General features: G+C 40.3%; 2 long non-coding RNA genes across 3 annotated transcripts; both read left to right on the plus strand.

The window, feature by feature from the left end:
- Nucleotides 1-1,001: 1,001 nt before the first annotated feature.
- On the plus strand, nt 1,002-2,595 carry LOC119368207. 2 transcript variants are annotated; one of them, XR_005176564.1, is made up of 3 exons: nt 1,002-1,330; nt 1,786-1,872; nt 2,136-2,595. It is a non-coding gene; the product is annotated as an uncharacterized LOC119368207 (long non-coding RNA). The 2 variants fall into 2 exon arrangements; XR_005176565.1 differs by having other exon boundaries at nt 2,139-2,595.
- Nucleotides 2,596-7,325: 4,730 nt separating this feature from the next.
- Nucleotides 7,326-8,282, plus strand: LOC119368208. Its single transcript, XR_005176566.1, has 3 exons — nt 7,326-7,560; nt 7,642-7,820; nt 7,907-8,282. It is a non-coding gene; the product is annotated as an uncharacterized LOC119368208 (long non-coding RNA).
- Nucleotides 8,283-9,572: the final 1,290 nt, after the last annotated feature.

The following is a 9,572-nucleotide window of genomic DNA, read 5'->3' on the forward strand; positions in this document are numbered from 1 at the left end:
TGGTGTTCTGTGGATCTGGTGCCCCCTCTCCTTTGGCGACCTCCTCCTTCTCATCTGCTGCCGATGGCTGTGAGTTCACGGCTGCTCCGGAGCTCCAACGAGCCAAGGTCATCTCTGAACCGCATTTGTTTAAGGGAAAGATAGATACAAGAAGAAATTAGTCTGTACGTGCCCTTATTTATTTTGATTTTTACCACTCCTTGACCAACTCATGCTCACATATCAACTATTCCCCGGACTCCCTGTTTCTAGATTGCTAGACATGTTAGTTGGTTTTGTTCTTTCTTATCCTAGGATGGCATTTTTGTTTAAGGGGAATTAATTCTTTTTTTAATAGTACATCTTCCCCTTTTACCAATAATCTGATTTTTATATATCAATTTATGGGTTTCTCCCAGTTGTGTGCAAATCCGACAAAGAAGAGAAAAGGAAGAATATTGAGGAAGAGTTTTGGTGAAGAAGAACAAGGTGAACTCTCTCTCTCTCTCTTCCCCCTCTCTCTCATGTACAGCTATGGTTGTTTGCAATGCTTGTTTCTTCTTATGGTGCATCTATGATCTTCCTAGCTTGTTTTCATTTCTAAATTACCACACACGCAAGCACCACCACAGTCTAGCCAGGTTTGGTTCAGAAGATTTCTTTGTTCCCTGTCTTGTAGATTGTTTTCTAAAGAAAGAAAAACAGGTTTTCCTCAACAAGGAAAATAAATAAATGAATGATACTACTGAAAGTACTGACTAGCTAGCTTCTATTCTTGTCCTAAAATTTGGTTCTGTGATCAACATAACTAGCATGGAAGAACAATGTCACTCCTCCATTATCTAAAACCACATGTGCGTGTGCATGCAGAGTAGCAATGGATTGTACAGAAAATAGCATACTAAATGTTCTTGATGAGCTGATCATGGACCTCGGCAAAATTGACAATGCTATCGACACTCTTTGCGACGCTGTATAATATCTTACACACTCATATTCATTCGATATATGCGCTTGTATATGTTATACCCTTTTTTAGACGAAGTATATGATACTGCTTACCAAACATAGCTGTCCTGTTACACTTTTGTCAGGGAATAGAAATAAAAAATTATAATTTAATTACTCTGGCATCTACAGTGGAAGGATCAGTTTTTATGGCATGGACTAGAAAGGAGAGAAGTGGACCATGTGAACGTAGTACAACATTGTTGTTAGTTCGCGCAGTCGAGGTCTGCTCAGGAAGACACAGTTCGACCGAACAGCTGTTGTGTTTTCCCAGTTGTTTGCAAATCCGACGAAAAGGAGCAAAGAAAGAATATTGAGGAATATTTAGGTAAAGAAGAACAAGGTGAACCCTATGTCTCTCTTCCCCCTCTCTCTCTTGAACACCCATGGTTATTTGCAGTGCTTGTTTGGAATTCTTATGGTGCATCTATGATCTTCTTAGCTTGTTTTCTTTTTCGGGTTAAACTCCAATCAAGCATTGTGACGTATTAGTCATAATTTTATTATTTTTCCCTCGACTACTTTCTTTTGCCAAGATGAATTAATGTGTAGGTTTTCCACCACAAGTTCGTTGCAATGCCTTATTTTGTATTTAGTTCAGTTCAACTCTGGAGAATAGCAGTTTGATTTTTACCCCTTGACAAGTTACATTGGTACTGTATACAGGTTTGTGTATGATCTTAGTTCCTACAAATTGGGAGGCGAAGATAGATCAGTTTACCATTTTTTACCATCTTCAGTCACAACCATATTTTCCGTCATGAAAACACTCTTAACTCTGAATTTGCAACTGTTCAGTGCATTTATGTTGCTTCCTGCAAGGTCAATGATATGGAGCCAGTTGGAATTCATATTCAAGCTAATACAGTGACTAAATTTGGCGAGGTTGGCACCTTACTGCTACTCTATTGATTCCTCTTTCTTATAATTATGTCGATATGTCGTTTCTTGAGAAAATATGCTTTTGTACCTAATCATGATATGCTGGAGGGTGACTGATTTTGACAACTGAGTGTGTCTTAGTCGCAGTAGGGTAAGGGCATCCATAATTTTGATCGTGGTACCGTAGTTTCCAACTAAACTGTCATTTGCCGATTCTATAGCAGTGATTTCATATGCCTTACTAAATATGCTCTTGTTTTCTGAAGCAGCGAGTGCCTGATCATGATCTGCGGGAGGGTAACGGTTATTATAATAATTGAGTGTACCCAATGGAGGCTGCATTACATAATTAATCAGAGGGTAAGGGCGTCCATAGTTTTCATTGAACTACTGCAGTTTCCAACTGAATTTTCATTTGCAGATTCCGAAGAACGGAGTTCTAGGTTCTAACCATGTCGCTTCCATTTGTTGTATTCTGAGAATAAATCTTGTTCTATATCCCTGCATTGTTATCCACTGGACTCTAAAACAAAAATCAATGTTTGCACATCCAGACAAGGTAAACTTATGATGAGTAGACTCCACAATATAAATTGACATTCTATGTCAGTGGAAGTGAGTCTATACTCACCGAGGAACAATTTGATCTGATAACTATGAAATGTTCTTTGTTGGTTTTGGTTCTATAAGATCAAGATCTATAATTATATTCACTTTACATGTTAACATGTTGTAAATAAATTGTTATCTAATAGTCAGCAATCTGTGGGAGCTTTTCCTCACAGTAGGGTGTGTTGTTGATGTTTTCTTGATCTACCAGTGAACTTGTATCATGTGGCTAATATGTATATACAACGAGACTTTATTTACGTTCGCCCTTTTTGTTTTGTGCGTGCTTGGTGAATTGCTTACCCGGTGTGTGGCAGAAAATAGAAGGTCGAGTTTGATTTCTATTGTGGCATTGCAATAGATGACCAACCTTTTATGTTATGTGCTTTAGCTTCTTTTCAAATTTTAGAGTGACAACCATTTGACAAAGGGTGAAATTTTTGGTAGGGCCTAGGTGGAAAGTATTTGATTAGTTTTTTGAGAGACTGAACAATATTTTTAGTTTTGTTTTGTGCTAATGAACTACTTTTTAATCACTTTCTTATGAACGTATAAAATAAATTACATTGTAATGTATCATGTTTTATTACATGAAAAGGTGTTGAAAATGACGCAATCCATCAAATATATGTAGTATGATATAGGATCCTTGCTTTATTGTATTCATATGTTGTAAGGAGATTATCTTGTCCTTTCATTATTCTTATTATTTGTCCTTTTCACACTAATCGTGAGTAGACTTGGGCCATTGCATTTGATGTTGATCTTATTTGCATATTAGTCCAAGAATAACAATTGCTCTTTGTTGTGGCATTGCTGGAGAAATACAAATGTATATACCCGTTTCCCACTGTCCAGTCGAGGAGATCCCTGAGGCATTTGATTCTTGTGGGATTCCCACACATCTTACAGGATCATCAACAAGTGGCTGGGCCTCTACATCACTCAGAAAAGCTTCCGACAGTCTCCGATTCAAAAGAAAACAAATAAGAAAGGATGCATTGATTATTTTGGGTTGATCTTATTTGAATTTCCAGTGAAATTCAAACTTGAGACCTTACTCGAGTATTTAGTTCCAATGGAATTAAATGAATTTCCCAAAATGTCTCTTTGGGTATTAGTTGCATTTTTATTTGGATCCTTGTACATTCAAACAGTTTCTGATTCAAAAGACAACAACACGGAGAAGATAAAATGATTAAGCAACACCCAAATAGTGGTTGCAGCAGATCTCTCTCTCATTCTCTTTCCAGTTTGGTTGACCATTCTTTTTGTTCTTAGGTCTTTGATCTGCTTTCTTCTTCAATGAAGCAGACCATGATCTCCTACACATTATGCCTTGCTCCCTGGGGCAACCTTCTCTGTTTCAAATGCACTCTTTTCGTTCTGGTTTTAACTATGCTTATGATTACCTGTCTTGCCGAAATTCACTTGCCATATGCAAGTCTTCTGGTGTGTGCCGACGGAAATTTTATTTGCGCAATCAGATTAGAGTAGATAATTTCCTAAACTTGATTCGTTATCGAGTGCTTACTAAAATAGATGTACAGTTATTTCATTCCATGCTTACAATCCACAAAGTTAATTCTTGTGATTTACTTATGCTATCAAAATCTGTTTGATTTCCTATACCCGTAGGTACCATTGTATACCTGAATTCATGTGATTTCATGTCTCTATGGTTATATTGATTATCTTACCTTTGCTAGCCATGTGTGCCCTCACCTTTGTTCATCAATTCATGCGCAGATCTTGCTAATGAGTTAACTATTGACTCATTTATGTATTCTTATGCCCCAATGCTTCATTAAGTATTCTTATTTCTGCAACATAAAATTATTTCTTACCATCTTCTATTGTTTTCCTCTGTTTTTATAGTTATTCAGAGAACACCACATGTCACATGAATTCTAGACTACTTGTCTACAGTTAACTGGTTAGAATCAGTTTCTTGAGTTTGCTTGCTTAGCATGTAATATTTCACACTCACTAATTGTATTATTTCACGGTTGTCAATTGTTAGAACCAGGTCTTGAGTTTGCTTGCTTAATCGTGTCCCTGTGTAATTGCTCACCAAGCTCGCCAATGTGAGTTTGTCCCACATAATGGAGTTTCTATGAATTTTTGTAGTCCAGAAATTCTTGGAAATTCTCTTGTTGCTGTTATAATGTGGGTTTGTTCGGCTTCCTTCTTCATTAAAGGTGAGTCATTTCTTTCAGGTTGGCCAACATGATGTTGTTTCTGCTGCAAAATAATTCATTATGCAATTATGGTTAGGTTGCCCTTTTTCCTTCATAACCGCGTTTAATGGGTAGCTGTTATGCTCACTTTCCTCAAAGCAAGGTTGTGTAGCCGTGCTATTTTGTGCTTTAAGAAGTAAGCCGACACCAAATCAGTAATCATGTGCTTCTGCTTTGTTGGACCAAAGTCACTATTTTTTGTGTGTTATCTTTACTCTTTAGCCATTCCAAAACATTTATCTGATTTTGCAGTATTGCAGACCATAGAATTACAAGTTGACCATATTTTTGAATGTGTGAACCTCACATAGATGTCGTGCGAATGCAGTTTGACAAGAGTCGTAAAACCAATGGATAATAAGAGACTGTTTGATGGTGAAAGAATTTATGCTCGTGGTGACTACCTCAAGTGTGCCAGAGTAAGAATTTGTCACAATTTAGTTTAAGAAGACTATATTATAGTTCTGCAATATTACATGCTTATTACATGAAGAGGACCCATTTGGCAACACTTAAATCATTTTATGGCGCCTTTGTCTCTGATCTACAAAACAACTTTTACCGAGGCTTGTTATTTCTAATTCATTCTTTTCCCCTGCTTGCTTATTGTAACACAAGCCACCATGACTCTAATATCAATCATACACACCTGTTCGATATACTCCCTATGCCGTGCAACAAGCCAAAAGTAATCCATTGGAATTTATAGATGCTTACAAAATATGCAGCCCTATTGGTAAAAAAGGAAAAACAATTTTCAGATGCCCCTGTTTTCTCCATCGAGATTAGCCTTCATAAAAATCACATTCTTATTTTCCTTTGCAAAACATTTTGTCGCCCTTCTGTCTACCATACACAACCAATCATATAGCTCCTTGACTATGCTAAACATTTTTTTTATGCCAACAGAAAAAATGTGTACTACTAAATCTCTGTGAAACGCCTGCGCAGAAATAATTTTTTTCATTAACAAACATAATAACGTGGTTCTGCCCCGCAAAAATAATAATAATAATGTGGTCCTGGCTTTTGTAGCCGCAAAAAAGTGCTCTCCATCAACTAAACAAGTTTCTATAAAATAGACCAGCCTGCTTAATACATTGGCTTTCGAAAAATTTCACAGCCCATCACCAGCCCATAAAAATCTTCGCCTGACCCTTTTTAGAAGGAGACCGCAGCTCCCATTAAACTCAGCCGCTCCAAATTCCTTATCCAGATCCACCGCCGGACCACCTCCCCCATCCGCATCGACAGCGACCGACCTGGCATCGACCGGCTGCTGGAGCCATGGCCAAGAAGCCGCTCCGAAGTAGCGCCGCTGTCCATCGTCACGGCGTGCTACCGACGCATTCGCTCGCGGCACGCCTGGCTCAAGCACTCACCAACGAACAAGCCACCTCTTCCCTTCTGCATACGTGTTCCAACCGCCAGATTTACGAGGTAGGATCCAACAACTGCATTAGATTCGTACAGACTAGCCAAGATTTCTCTTACAGAATCGATAAAGAGGCAAATCAATTTATCTAATACTTATATAGTTATTTTTATGAGAGATAACCTAACACTTACAATATCATCTCAAAATTTCCAAATAGATCCTGTACATATTCCATCAAGCACTATTTTTAGATGCTATGCTGGAAGACACTGTAGCTCCAAAAATCTGTATGTTACGCCTAGCCTATAGGAGATGTTGTTATAGAGACTGTGACTGAGTTTTCTCGATCTCTGCAACGCTTGCCAGAGAGCACTGTCAAGAGATATGTTTTTCAGACTCATCTTGCTACTTTTTCCGGTTTATTAACATATGAAATCACCATAATTTTTGCCATGTCTCTGGTTCTTAATATGATGCTCACAAGCACTATCCCATCCTGATTATTCGCATACAGTTTATTGTTTCGCTCAAGATCGTCTTTGAGAACTGGCCAATCTTCAAGTCAATGAAGAGCACTCACATGGGCAAGAGCCATGAGATCTTCATCCACCAGACCTTGAAAATGAGGCGAGAGAGATCTGCCCTCACCTTGAAAATGAGGCGAGAGAGATCTGCCCTCTACTGGGTTCGATGCGATGCCGTCGATTTCACCCACTGGCATTGAGCGATATGCTTCCCCTCCCACATAAAGAAATCAGATTTTTGAGGGCTAGGATTATTTATTAAATATAATGACCGCCTTTTACTACTAATGGCCTGTTAAGTCTGTGTGCATCACTGTTAATCATCACAACTAATACCACGGTCTAATATATCAGCTTAATTATTCTATTACTTCTTTCCAGATGGCTGCTGTTAAACAAGAGGAGGTAGACACAACCAATGATACCAGCGGTGGCCAAATTACCCATGGTAATTCTGAAAAATGTATTTATAATTGTTTATAAATTGCAAAGAATGTTTCTTCTTCTTCGCTGATGCATGCTATTTGAAAAGTTTTTTGTATCACACTTACACATGCAAGTTGATCAAGTATGTAATAAAACAAACTTCTTTCAGGGTCCAATAGATCTTGTGTTTGCTATTCATTAATGCTGTAATTTATTTGTTGTTACATGTGCAAGCACTGCTTACTACTTCCAGCTTACCATATACGATGGATACCATTTTCTGCCTTTCACTAATACACACAAGCTAATTAGCCCCTCTGTTTGTTTATGTTATCCTCTATCTGCTGTTGCAACCTTTTACAATGTTCTCCTTACCTATTCAACACAAACGAACCACTATGTCGGAAGCACAATAAGTGATATGAGTATATTCATCGCCCACGCAAAGCAAGCTCAATCCAAAAGTTCAAAGGCAAGAAAATCCATCTAAAGCCCGGAAAGTTCATTCTCCGTGGTAAGAACTACATTACTCTTCCCATTCCATCAGCTCTCGCAACAACTACTGAAAAGTATAATTTTGTGCAATTTAACATAGGTGAGCCTTGCAAGCACTACTTAGATGAGTTTAGTCGCCACGTTGTGTGGGGCAACACAGTTAGGCTCTACAACCATAATGTTCGTGCACTGCAAAAGATCATCCGCAGCACCACCACGCCTAATAACTACTATGTGTGCCACATGACAGAAACATTTGCAACACAAGGCAAAAGAATGGTAATCCTTCGCAATTATTCTGTTCTATTTCATATAATAGCATGGTATAAAATGATATAGTGACTAACCTTTACTACTGTTTTCAGTACTTTAATGTCCACTTTTCTATGGGTTCCCTTTTTCCACACATGGATGCTGACCACGATGAACTTACAATCACAACTGGAGATGGAACAACCACTATCACGGTCCGCTTTATCAAGGGAGTTGACAAAAGGGCCACCATCACTAAAGGCTGGAGCAACTTCTTCCGTCGGACCCACATGAACGAAGGGCAAGCATATGCTTTCGGCTTCAAATGCACTTCCAAGGGATTGCACCTGATTGTCTACTCAATATAAGCAAGTTGCAGGAGCCCCTTTCTATATAACATAGTATTAGTATAAATGCCTACAAAGACATCTATGTTTATCCTCCTTTTCGATCTTATGTAATCCCCTAAGACAATGTTGTGCATTTAGCTATCGATTATCCGCTACTTAGACTTCTCTATCGCATGCTTTTGAAACAACCATGATAAAGGAAATATATGCTCCTTCAAGTTCATATCCAAAGGCCTCTACATGATTATTTATCCAATCTAAAAAGATCACAAGGGTCCTTTCCTGCATGACTTGGTGTATCATTTCCAATCTTATGTATTTACTGCATGTAGTATATGAGCTATTCTTTTTGAAAAACAATATGTTAATGCACACTCTTACACCAATTGGCTTACATTTGGCCTTTGCGCCATGGGCGCAATGGGTCATCTAGTGAAGAGAAATCTTTCTCGTACTCAGCTGAGCACAACTCAAGTTGTTACAACTATTATGCAGCTGGCTATGTGTGAAACAATATTACATTTCTACTTCAGTACATCCCCTCTAAACACATCGACGCTGAAGATCATCCGATACCCCTTCATAACGGAGGGCATGATAGGCATTTAAACAAAATCATCCCCACGCTGGTACACGCCGTGCAACTTTATGCATACTCCCGTAAGAGCATCTCCACTCACCTCCCAACAGCCCCCGGGCCATTTTTTATCGCCGACGCTAAAAAAGGGCCCCAGTCGCGCCCTTAGAAGCCCAAATTTCGCCGGGAAGGACCGAAATTGGCACCGGTGGACCCAGGTCGAACACAACACGCTGGGGCCCGACAGGGGCGCCGGACAAAAGAAAAAAAAAGTGCAAAACCTTCCCGCACCGAATTCCCATCATGTGGGCCCGTCGAGTCAGCGGATGCATCATCGTCCTCAGCGCCCTGCCTCGGCTCCCACGTGAATCAATGCGAAGGCTGCCGTTGGTCAGCCTTCCATTGATCACGGCCGGAATAGTGAAGGCGTCCCGCCGCGCGTCCCGTGCCCTTTCTGCCATGCGTCCACACTCCTGCCACCCCCTCGCCGCCATAAAAACCACCCATCATTGCCGTTGGCCGCACATTCATCTCCCACAGCTCTCTCCCCGCCGACCACCTTCTTCCCCTTGACGCCCTTTGCTCTCTCCTCCTCCTTCCCAGATGGCTGAGCGTTTCCCCGACGATGGAGCGGTGGCTAACAGCTTCGATCGTCGCCATCTGCATGAGTGGGAGGCCCGCCTCCTCTACGAGGCCAACTACCCTACGCCACCCGACATGCGCGTGCCATGCTCATGGAGGCTCAGCACCGGCGGCGTTCCCGTGCCCCCATTTCCCTCAGATGCTGAACACCGCACCGAGATCGCGCGGATCCAGGCGGTGCTGCCGGAGGAAGCACGACAACAACCAAGG

Source organism: Triticum dicoccoides, chromosome 2B (genome assembly GCF_002162155.2).
Source record: "Triticum dicoccoides isolate Atlit2015 ecotype Zavitan chromosome 2B, WEW_v2.0, whole genome shotgun sequence".
Taxonomy (NCBI): domain Eukaryota; kingdom Viridiplantae; phylum Streptophyta; class Magnoliopsida; order Poales; family Poaceae; genus Triticum; species Triticum dicoccoides.